At 47.0% G+C, this 11935-nt stretch overlaps 1 non-coding gene across 1 annotated transcript; it reads left to right on the plus strand.

Moving 5' to 3' along the window:
- The first annotated feature begins 7137 nt into the window (after positions 1-7137).
- Positions 7138-7244, plus strand: LOC111813607. The gene has a single exon (XR_002818815.1). It is a non-coding gene; the product is annotated as a U6 spliceosomal RNA (small nuclear RNA).
- The last annotated feature ends 4691 nt before the right edge of the window (positions 7245-11935 follow it).

Genomic DNA, 11935 nt, shown 5'->3' on the forward strand with positions numbered 1-11935 from the left:
CCTGGAACCATGAGCACATTCTTCAGAACTCTGCCCTGCAGTCAGCTTCCGGCTGGTACCTCTGATACAGCCAGTGCCCACCTCCTTCTTCTAGAGTTCTTGTACAAGATGCCACAACCAATGAAAGACTCCTTTTGCTCGAGTCCCCAGAACCATTCCCTTGGCTGAACATTCTTTGTTAGGTGTCCCTGCATCCCCAGATACACACTTCCACAAGGGTGCCAAATAATGAGTCTTAAACAAGACTTAAGTGCATTTTCAGAAGTCAGATAGTACTTCCAGCACTTGGGAGGCTGAGGTCGGAGGATCACTTCGAGTTTGAGGCCAGCCTGAACTGCGTAGTGAGACCCTCTGTCAAAAAGAAAAGTACATCTGAGACTCAGTGGCTTAAGTGCCTGCCTGGCAAACACAAGGTCCTGAGTTTGATCCTCATACCAAAAAAAAAAAAAAAGAACACCTGGGGCCGGGGAGATAGCTAAACGGCATGAGCATCTGCCTGGCAAACATAAGGTCCTAGTTTGATCCCTGTTAATTTAAAAAAAAAATCTGGGGCTGTAACTCTGGTAAGAACAGCTATCCTGTGCCAAGAAAGACAGGCAGGGTCTCACTGTGTAGTTCAGGCTGGCCTTGAGCTCACGACGATCCTGCCTCAGGCTGCCCACATGGTGAGGTTACGGGCACATTCCACCGTGGCAGGCAGGAACTTGCATTCATTAGGGACAAACCTACTACAGAAGTCATCATTGTGTACTTGCTGACAGCACTCAGCATACTGTCCTAGCCACTTCCCTGAACTCCTGGCCCTGATCACCTTGTCTTCTGGAAACAGGATTTCCTTGTTCTAAGCCACAGGCGTATCTTGATCTCTGCTTGTGGCTTCTGGGTCCTCCTGGACTCTCATGACGAACTGACTCCTTGGAGCTAGTGGGATTTGGACGCCTAGGGGGACTGAGCGGGCATTGCTAAGTTCTTGGGTAAGGGAGAGGTGATGAAATGGATGTTGGAGGGAGCTTAGTGGGGAATTCAGTGTAGGCAGAGAGTCTGAAGTCAGCAAGGTCATCTAGAGAACACTTGCGGTAATAACACCACGGAAGGGAGTAAATGTCAGAGTATTATCTTGTCTAATCCTTCAAACCTCCCAGTGTGGGGATCTTGTCTAGAACAGGCCTGCTGGAATGGGACCAAAGGAGGGAAGGAAAGAGGGAGTAGGGGAGGAGAAAAGAACTGAGATGTGTTACATGTGTGTACCAACCCCCACCAGGAATGTGGTCATTGTGTCCTGCAAGCATAGACTTATTAAAAACAGATTAATAAGAAAACAGACTGCTGATTTGTTCTGTCCAACTAGAAATATATAGTTGGCCTCTAGCATTTCCACGGTGCTTGATCAGAATTTGAATGAGAAACCCATGTCAGGATTTGGAGAGGTAATTTTAAGTGGACTAGAGTAGTGCTGAGAGAAAGCAAGGCAGGAAGCTGGGAGTCTGTAGGCAGCAGCAGAGTGCCGAGGGGGTGGAACAAGGAGGATGCCTAGATCCAAAGCTTGTGAGTGTGGTTAGTGATCCTGGAGTCCCAGTGCTTGGGAGGCTGAGACAGAAGGCTCGCCACAACTTTGAGGCCAACCTGGGCTACACAGTGAGACCCTGTCTCAACAAAGCAAAAGAACATGAGTCAAGTTTCTGGACAAGTAGGCCAGCCAGAGGAACAGGGGAGAGGGAGCTGGATTTGAGATTGGGTTCTGTTGTCACCACTGGGGTCATTGTGACCGAAACATGTCAGCTGGACATGGGCACTCAGGTCAGCCTTGGTGCACAGGAGGCTGGATAAACTCAGGTCAGGGGTTGGGGACATGAAAAGGAGCTTTCCCGGTGGAAGGAGTGGTGGGTGGCCAGAACAGGCATCTGGCACGGGCTTGCCTGGGCAGGAGGGAAGAGATACAGTCAAGGCCACACAGCATCTGCACCCCAGGCCAAGAGTTGAGCAAAAGGTGAGCTGCAGAAGGGCACGAAAGTGGAAAAACACTTCACGGATTGAAGGCAAGTCCTGACTGCTGCACTTTTCTGCTCTTGGGACCAGGGGGTTCCAGGTATAGTTGGGTTTCAGGCAGCTGAAGAAAAGGCTACAAGGCCCAGCCCTTATTTTTGCTTTACCTTTAAAAAAATTGTGGCCGAGGATGGCTCAGTGGAATAAGCGCTTCCCTGGCAAGCACAAGGGCCTGCGTTCAATCCCTGGTTCCGCAAATAAAATAAGATGCCTGAACACACCACAAATCTTAATCCACACGCATCCGGTTAGGGTGGGTAACTCTCGGTGTCCACCAGGGGGCAGCAGAATCCGGGGCTCACCGGTGCTTCCCTCAGGAACGAATAGCCCACACTGACCTCAGGGTTTCATCATCCCTTGACTCATCTGGCTGTGACTCTGGCTTGAGAGGGGGTAGGTGTGTGGGCGCAGCTGGCAGTGGCGGTGCCTCCCAATGCCCTAGTAAGGTTTTGAAAACTGAACTGCGTGGGGGCAGTGCACCCCGGCCTGGGTGACAGGTGAGGGCGCGGTCTGTTCTTGCACCTGGGGGACGTGGCCTGAGTTAGCAAATCCCCCCCCCCCCCGCCACCCCAAGATGCCTTCTTAATCCTCCCTCCATCTTCGCTAAAAGGCTGATGGCTCTTTTGGACTCTGAAACCCTTTGCCTTTGTTCAATCAGAATGGCGGCCCAAACACTACCCCTTATTCTGCACCTCAGCTCTCTTGGGCCGCAGCTCGGTGATCTAAGCACCCCCAGGACCCTGGGGAACAAAGACTGAAACATCTGGCCTCTGCCCCTGCCTGCCTGCCCAAGTTTACAGTTAGCCCAGCGCTGCCCACTTCCGGCAGCCCCTTGGCGTCAGGTGATGAGCTTCTGGAGCCGGGGACACTGAGTCCCACCCCCGTGACTCCAGGTTAATGGTGCTAGGTGGGGCACAGTGGTGGTTTTTACAGCTTTCCTTGTGACTGTGTACAGCAGCATTGAGTGCATCTGTGTCCAAGGCCTTGCTACCCAAGATGTGGTTGGGCCAGCACCTGAGAGACTGACAGGAGCTGGAGCTCCGCATCCTTTCTCAACCTTCGGAACTGGAATCGGAACCTGCATTTCAGCCATGTCCCCTGATGCGAATGCAGAAGTCGTGCTGGTCAACGTGGTGCTCCTCCACCTCCCTCCCTGGTCCAGTCACCCCAAGTACACTGTGATGTCAGGCCGTAGCAGGGACTTTCTGAGTGTTTACACTGTGACTGATGGAATGTAGACATGACACAAAGACACAACATCCACAAGTACACGTAATGAAACAGAAAAGCGCCACAGAAACAATTCCTCTAAGGCCTGTGATACACTCTTATTCATTCCACAGGTATTTTTTTGTTTTTATTTTTCCTTGAGATAAGGTCTTGCTGCTCATCCAAGCTAACCTCAAACTCACAGAAATCCTCCTGCCTCAACCTCCCAAGTGATGAGATTACAGCCTGGTTCCACCACACCCTGCTCCATAGATATTTTTTGCTCCTACTTAATGCTAAGCAATTTTCCAGTTGCCTGTGCCTAGAAAAAAAATTCATGTCGTTAGAGAGTTTATGTATGTTGGCTGTATTTGTATCAGAAAGCTCAAACCATGGATATGGAAGGCATGGTAGAAAATTAATACAAAATTTTTTTTAAAGGTTATAATTTGCCTGGTAGTACCACAGGAATATAATCCCAGAACTCAGGAGGTTGAGGCACAAGGATCACTACAAGTTGGAGGCCAGCCCAGGTTACATATTGAGTTCAAGGCCAGCCTGAGCTAATAGACCCTGTCTCAACAAACAAAAAATAAGTTATATTTTGCATAACTTTTTGTCTGAAGTCAATAAAAGTTCTATTTTGTATAACAGGACTTCTGGGGATGTTGGTAACAGCCTGGAGCTTGCCTGGAGCTTGATCTAGGTGTTGGATATATTTACTTTGTAAATGATAGATTTTTTCAGGTAACCAACACAGCAGAGAAACAGAAAAAAAAAAAGGGAAAGGGGCTTTATTTTCTTTGAGGACATGAAAAGAATTTGGGGAAGACAAGCAACTCTCCGGGTTGGAACAAAGCTGAGGCTTTTATGGCCTTTGCCAGGGGTGGAGTTTGGAGGGGATGTTTAGATATACCTGAGGGAACTGATTGGGGGTCTTCCCTGAGGCAGTGGGAAGGGGGGAAGGAAACTGTATCCTGGGCTGAGTTGGAGAAGAAGGGGGAGGTGGTCTTGGGGAAGATGGGCTTTTGATTAAGGGCATTGGCCATACTAGATGACCACCATGATGATTTTAGCAATTTATACTAGGGCCAGAACCTATCAGTAAACATGTACCTTCTCTCTGGATATGTGTTGTATGTCAATTAAATTGAAATAATACATTTTAGCATTTGCTATTGTTGTCCTTGCCATTAAAAAAAAAAGAAAAGCCAAAGCAAAATGGATTTTTTTTTTTTTTTTTTTTTTAATTCAGGGCTTCACACATGTTAGACAAGTGCTCTACCCAGCCCTTTTTTTATTTTTGAGACAGTCTTCTAAGTTACCATGGCTAGGTTCATACTTGCAGTTCTCCTGTCTCAGCCTTCTAGAGTACTGAGATGAAAGGTATCTCAGTTACTCAATTACTTTGTCATTGTAGGGACAAATTCCTGACACCCACCGTGAAGAAAGGAAAGATTTATTTAGCTCACCGTTAATGGAGGTTTCAGTCCGTACTCAACTGGCTCCAAGGCAAAGTGGCACATGGCAGAGAGCAACCTTTCCTGGAGGCAGCAAAGAGTAGAGAGCCAAAGGGAGTGGCAGCAGCTCAGGCAGCTAGCTGGCCTCTCTTCCCTCCTTACAGTGTAATGCACATTACCTGTCCCAGGGCAGGGGCAGCATCCACACACACAGTAATCAATCACAAACTCCAGAAGCCACCCCATGACTGCATGAGGCTTTGGGGGGACAGCTAGACACAAACCATAACAACAGATATGTGTCACCATACCAGCTTGAATCTGGCTCTTGAAGGGGAGACTGGGCTCCCCTACAAGGATCATCCAACCAACAAGAAGAAACCTAGAATAGCAAAGGCAATTCTGGGCAACAAAGGCAGGGCAGGGGGCTGACTTGAAATTATACTATAATGCTATGGTGATAAAAACAGAGTGGTACTGGCAAAACAAAAACAGATCCAAAGATCCAATGGAACAGACTAAAAGAGGCAGAAACAACTCCAGACATCCTCAGTCACCTCATATTTGACGAAGGAGCCAAACACATTCACTGGAAGAAAGATAGCCTCTTAATAAATGGTGCTAGAAAAGCTGACTCTGCACATGCTGAAGATTAAAATTGGACACATACATTTATTTATTTATTTATTTATTTATTTATTTATTTATTTAGTGTGTGGCCAGCTCAGCCCACCAGGGGGCGGGCGGGCCGGCATGTGGGGCTGGGGGATTGAACCGAGGTCCCTGTGCTTTGATTGGCTTAGCTTGTTCTAAGTAGGTGCTTTAGACCACGGAGCCATCTCACCAGCCCCAGACACATACCTTTCACCATGCACTAAGCTAAATTCAAAATGGATCAAAGATCTAAATATTAACACAGAAACATTAAATCTTCTGGATTTTTGGGGGGGCCAGGAGGATGGTTAAGTAGAATAAGCGCTTGCCTGGCAAACTCAAGGGTCTGAGTTTAATCCCCAGTTCCACAAAAAAAAAAAAAAAAAAAAAAAAAACCTTCTGGAACACAGAATAGGTAGAATCCTTGAAGACATTGGTGAGATGGTACAGTAGAATAAGTGCTTGCCTAGCAAGCACAAGGGCCTGCGTTCAATCCCCGGTTCCGCAAAAAAGAAAAAAGACATTGGTGTAGGCAAACACTTTATGAACAAAATCTCAGTTGCATAGGAAATATCACAATCAACAACTGGATCTCATTTTATTAAAAAAAAAAAAAAAACTTTTGCATAGCAAGAGAAACCACTAACAGAGAGAAGAAATAATCCATGGTGTGGGAAAAAGTTTTTGCAAGCTATTCCTCAGACAAAGGACTACTATATAGAATATATAAAGAACTTAGGGGAAAAAAAAGAACTTAGGGGCCAGGGAGATGGCTCAATAGAATAAGTGCTTGCCTGGCAAGCACAAGGACCTGAGTTCCTCTAAACAACAACGAAAGAAATCAACTAAGGGCTGGCCAGATAGTTCAGCAGACTAAAGTGCCTGCTTAGGCAGTCTCAGGGACCAGGGTTTGATCCCCAGAGGATAGTGCTGGCCCCGCCCCCAGGGCACACTGAGACAGCAAATAAGACTGGGCATGGTGGCACATGCCTGTAATCCCAGCTTTTGGGAGGCTGAAAACAGGAGGATCACTTAGGAGTCCAATCTGTGTAGTGAGACCCTGTAGACCCTGTACTAAATACATAAAAGAAAAAAGAAACCAACCAATAACAAATGCTGGTGGGGGAAAAAGGAACCCTTCTCCACTGCTGGTGGAAGTGTAAACTGGTGCAACCACTGTGGGGATCAATGTGGAGATTCATATAATAACTGAAACTGGAAGTTCCATTTGAACCAGATATTCTTTTTCTTGTTAAATTCCTGGAAGAAGGGGCCGGGGAGATGGCTCACTGGAATAAGCGCTTTCCTGGCAAGCACAAAGGCCTGAGTTCAATCCCTGATTCCACAAAAAAATTAATTAATTAAATTCCTGGAAGAATTAAAAACATCCTATCACAACAATATATGCACACCCATGTTTATAGCAACACAATTTGTAGTAGGTATAACTTGGAAATAACCCAAATGCCTATCAACTGAGGAAAAGATAAAAAGATGTGATCTTTTTATATAATGGAATATTGTTCAGCCATAAAGGATAAGCTGGAGACTTTCATAGGTAAATGGATGAAACTTGAGACCATACTCATAAGTGAAATAAATCAGACAGAAATGTGTAAACGTATTGTCTTCCTGGTGTGAGTTGAAAGTGTAAATAAGTGCAAATGTACAATAGATATTGTAAAGTGGAAAGAAACTTCAAAAGGAAAGAGAATCTGGTTTGGGGGAATGGAAAAAATGAGGAAGGAAAAAGGAAAAGGAAAAATGTATAGTGCTCACTTCGGCAGCACATATACTAAAATTGGAAGGATACAGAGAAGATTAGCACGACCCCTGCGCAAGGATGACACACAAATTTGTGAAGCATTCCATATTTTTGATTTGTACTAATAGTGCTTAGACAAGATATGTCTGCATCTTGTACTATGAATAACTACTATGAAGACAACAATATGCAATGTATTAATTATTGTAACTGTCCTACTGACCTGTTTTGAAATTGTCTCATTGTTATTTCTTTCTCAATAAAATTAATGAAAAAATATATTTCATACCCTAAAAACAAAAAGTATATATACATATATATGTATAAAGAGAGTTAAGACAGTTATACTACTAGTTTCTTTTAGTTCATTCATTGAAAGGATAGGTTTATGGTAATATTGTTTGGATAACTAAATGTTGATATACTCTGAGTAACTAATGTAAAGATAACTATACATAATACATGAACCATTGTTAACCTCCTATCATATTGTTTTGGAATATTTTTTTCTTTAAAATAAAAAAGTCTATAAATGTTGAAGGGAAAAGAAAAGGAATCATCAGGCCAGACTGAACAGGACGGAGTGTTTGACCTCTTGGTTTGTTTAATCTGGAGTTTGATTTACAAACTGCAAGTAATCAGCCAAGTACACATCTCACAGTCCCTTTTTTTGTTTGTTTGTTTGGTGGAACCAGGGATTGAACTCCGGCCCTTGCGCTTGCCAGGGAAGCGCTTATTCCACTGAGCCATCTCCCCGGCCCTGGAGCTTGATTTACAGTGTGAGCCGAACTTCTTTGAAGAAGCCAGTCTATAGTCCATGGTGACTAGAGCGATAGAATACTGTGGGTCAATAGGCAAAGCTGGCTGTGGCTCTCTCTGGTCCCTTGGAGTAGCCACTTGCTATCAACTCCTCCATCTGACCTAATATTCATGCTACTACTTGATGAAACTCTTTGCTGAAGAGCAGGCCATGACAGCGTATGCCTGTAATCCCAGCACTGCGCAGGCTGAAGCAGAAAGTATCCCAGGGATGAGCCCAGTCTGGGCATCTTAGTGACTTAGTGAGACCCTATCTCAAAATAAAAAATGAAAATGTCTTGGGATGTAGCTCAGTACATAATCCCTGGGTTTGAGCCCCAGTACCATCCCCCCAAAAAATATGAAACCTATAGAAGAGATTTCCTCACTTCTGTAGCCTACATACCTGAAACTCCCAGTAGTATAATAGATAAATATGTTAAGACTTCCTGTATCGGCCTGGAGAGATGGCTCAGTGGTCTAAAGCACCTACTTAGAACAAGCTTGGCAAAAGCACAGGGACTGCAGTTCGATCCCCCAGTACCACATGCCAGCCAGTCCCGCCCCCTGGTGGGCTGAGCTGGCCACACACACACACACACACACACACACACACTAAATAAATGTAAAAAGGACTGGTGAGATGGCTCAGTGGTCTAAAGCACCTACTTAGAACAAGCTAAGCTAAGCAAAGCACAGGGACCGCGGTTCAATCCCCCAGCACCACATGCCAGCCAGCCCCGCCCGCTGGTGGGCTGAGCTGGCCACACACACACACAAAATAAATAAATAAACAAATAAAATTTAAAAAAAAAAATGTAAAAAAAAAAAAAAAAAGACTTCCTGTATCTGTAACAGTTCAAGTAGTCTCTTCCCCAGTAGAACATGGCATTCAGCAAAACAGGAATCTGTTTCGTGGACCATGGTTACTCATACTTGACCAGGGTATGATTTCTCTGAAAGCTGACTTGTTATTTTACATTGCCCACTGGCAGGGAATCTTGCTCCAAAAGGGCTCTTGCATCTGTTACAGGCAGCCTGAGTTAGATAGAAATATTGTAGGCAGTTAGACAGGGTCAGGCCCTCGAAGGAGATGACAAAGACCAGACACCTTGCAACTGGGGGAGATGCTCCTGGTGTGAGCCAGACCTAAAGATCAAACAAACGCTGACCTCCCTAACGTTGGCCTCCAGGATTGCTCATTAGTTGGGAAGAATCCTCATCTGAAGGCCTCCTGATAAGGTCCCATTTTACATTTATGCCTGCTTGCTACATGACTCGCTACCCCATTTGGTCTTGGGCCTAATCAGTTTTACCTGAGTAATGGTGCTTGTAATCCTACTTGTTGACCATAGTTTAGTCCCACCCTGCATCCGCCTAAGGGAGACCCTTTTGTATCTACCTCAGCCCCTCGTGGTTTTACACTATAAAAGTCTCTGAAAGAAACAGCTTCCTGGGCAACCCACTCGGGCCCCTCTTCTGTCCCTCTCCGACAGAAGCTTTCCTTTCCAATAAAGTTTTACCCTCAACCTGTGTTTGTTCCTGAAATTCATCCTTTGGTTTTAGAGAACACGAACTCATCCAGGCCAGGTTAGCAGTTTCACGTCCCTGTATCACATCTACTGGCCACTAAGATCTAGCTGGCCCTGATGCTTCCACCACTGGCTCCAGGGCTGGTGTTGCTCAGTTGCACGGTAGCAGCAGGTCTGGGTACAGAGGACAGGCTCAGAGAACTGGATTTGACTTCTGGCTTTGCGATGGCCGGCTGTGTGGTACTGAACAAGTCCCTTAGCCTTGGACAGCCTCAGCCTGGCACCTGTAAAGTCAGGATAATGTACACCCTTCTGGGCTGCTGTGGCTGGGAGGGCAGATGCAGGGCTCTAGCCTGGGCTTCCCAGCCCTCAGCAAGTGTTACCATGGAATTCTATAACAGGAGATAGGAGGGGAAATTATCTCTCTGTTGGGTTCTCCCCACATGGTGGAACTCCCAACTTTCTCATTGCTCAGACAACACCAGAGCCCCACAGTTTAAAGGTAGAAAGGTAATCAGTTGGCTCTAGGGCCCTAGTGGAGGAAAAGCTGCTCCAGTCATGGCCAACTGGAAGCAGAGAGAGAAGAGGTAAACCTTTCCAGGCTGTGCCCGGAACTGTCTCCTAATAGCAAATCTACTATCAGCCCCCACAATACAAGAACCTTCCAAAAGCCCACCGCAGTGCGTGAGCCCTGGGGGAACATAGCCTCAAACCAAAACAGAGGAAGTCCCTGGCTGAGGCAGAGCAAAGGTCTGCGCCTGCTTTCCTCATAGAGCAAGGACCACACCCAAGCCACTCAGGCCCCGGGGAAGGGCCTAGAATGCATCCTGTTCCAGTAGCATGCTGCCCGCTGACTGTGGCCTTGGTGTACAACATTGGCCAACTTGAGAGAAAGAACACGAGACCATCTGCCCACCTTTCAAAAACCAGTTTTTAGGAAACAAGATCTGATTGGAAAGAAAGGCTGACCCCCAGAGGATACAGCAGTGGTGGGAGGGAGTGAGCTATGTCTCCCAAATAAAAGACGATTTGGGGGAACTGGAGTCTACAGAAGGGTTCCATAGGATGGGAGGAGAGGGGCCGTGAGACAACAGGCAGGAAAGCTGCATCCTGGGTATCTTCCTCATCCGGGGCTGTGTCTCTTTTCTGCCCCTGGCTGGAACATTTGATTGACCTTGATCTCCTTCAGCCAGTTCCTGGAATTCTTTAGGCAGATTAAACCGCAAAACAATTGATATGTTTTGTGTTCACGGATGACAAGATTAGAATAAGGAGGGGCATGCCGCACTCAGATGTTGTTTTAGGGTCACTAGATGTTTTGGGTTTTGGCAATCTAAAGAAAGTTTTATTTATTTATTTATTTTATTATTATTTTTGCGGAACCAGGGATTGACCTCAGGCCCTTGTGCTTGCCAGGCAAGCGCTTATTCCCCTGAGCCATCTCCCTGGCCCCATAAAGAAAGTTTTAGCAGTTAACATTTTTAAGGTGTAATGCCTCCAAAGGAAGGTCAAAGGACAACTTGTAAATAGCAGCCATGAGAAACTCTGCCCAGTTCCCTGCTGACCTTCCATTCCAGAGTCGTTTTATTACCATAGTCACTTTATAGATGAGGTGGAGACAGTCACAGGGCTGAGCGTCCTGGACCTGGGGGACACTGAGTGGCGCAACCGGGGCTGCCTCCATCTTGATACCTGCCTGCAGGCAGCACAGGGGTTGGCGCTGGCACTGGGAACTGGACGCTGCGTGGTCTCCTGGGGGTCTGCGGCCACAGGGAGCAGGCCCCTTTGCTGTGGCTGTTTCTGCCCAAGATCTCAGTGGGAAGTGTCACAGGCTTGAGATAAACTCCTTTAGGAGTCTTTGCTGGGCCTCAGGAAAAGGCGGCAGATGGCCCAGGGGCCTAGCCCCAGGGTAGCTGCGGACAGGAGGACTAGCCTTCACCCTCACCCTGGGAATCGTTCCAACTCGGCCTCCTCATTCTATATTTTTGTTGGCTGTCTGACCAGGGTCTTGCTCTGTAGCCCAGGCTGGCTTAGAGCTGGTGGCCGTCCTCCTCTCTCAGCCTCCTGAGTGCTGAGATTATAGGGATGCTCCACCAGGCCTGCTCCATTCTCATTTTAGAGCCAAGCAACTGAGGCTAAGGCAAAATGACATTTCACACGCACAAGCTAAATCAGCTGTAGCCAAACTGCTAGCTACTTAGAACTGCAGTCTCATTCCAGCGTTCCTCCATGGGGCCTCCCAACTTTCTGCCGTACTTCTCCCTTTGGTCCCACAAGAAGGTGTCAGCCAGGCTACGGGAGATGCAACCAGCTGAGCTGGGGCGGAGAGCAAAAACGGTGAGAAACGGCGCCCAGGAACAGGCCGGGTCCTTTAAGAAGGCGGGGCCCAACCCACCAGGCCCCGCCCCCTGGGCGGCGCAGGCGCGCGGAGGCCTGGCCCGGCGGTAGGCTGGCGCTGGCGGCTGGCGCCCGGC

Source organism: Octodon degus, unplaced genomic scaffold, assembly GCF_000260255.1.
Source record: "Octodon degus isolate 3935 unplaced genomic scaffold, OctDeg1.0 scaffold00203, whole genome shotgun sequence".
Taxonomy (NCBI): domain Eukaryota; kingdom Metazoa; phylum Chordata; class Mammalia; order Rodentia; family Octodontidae; genus Octodon; species Octodon degus.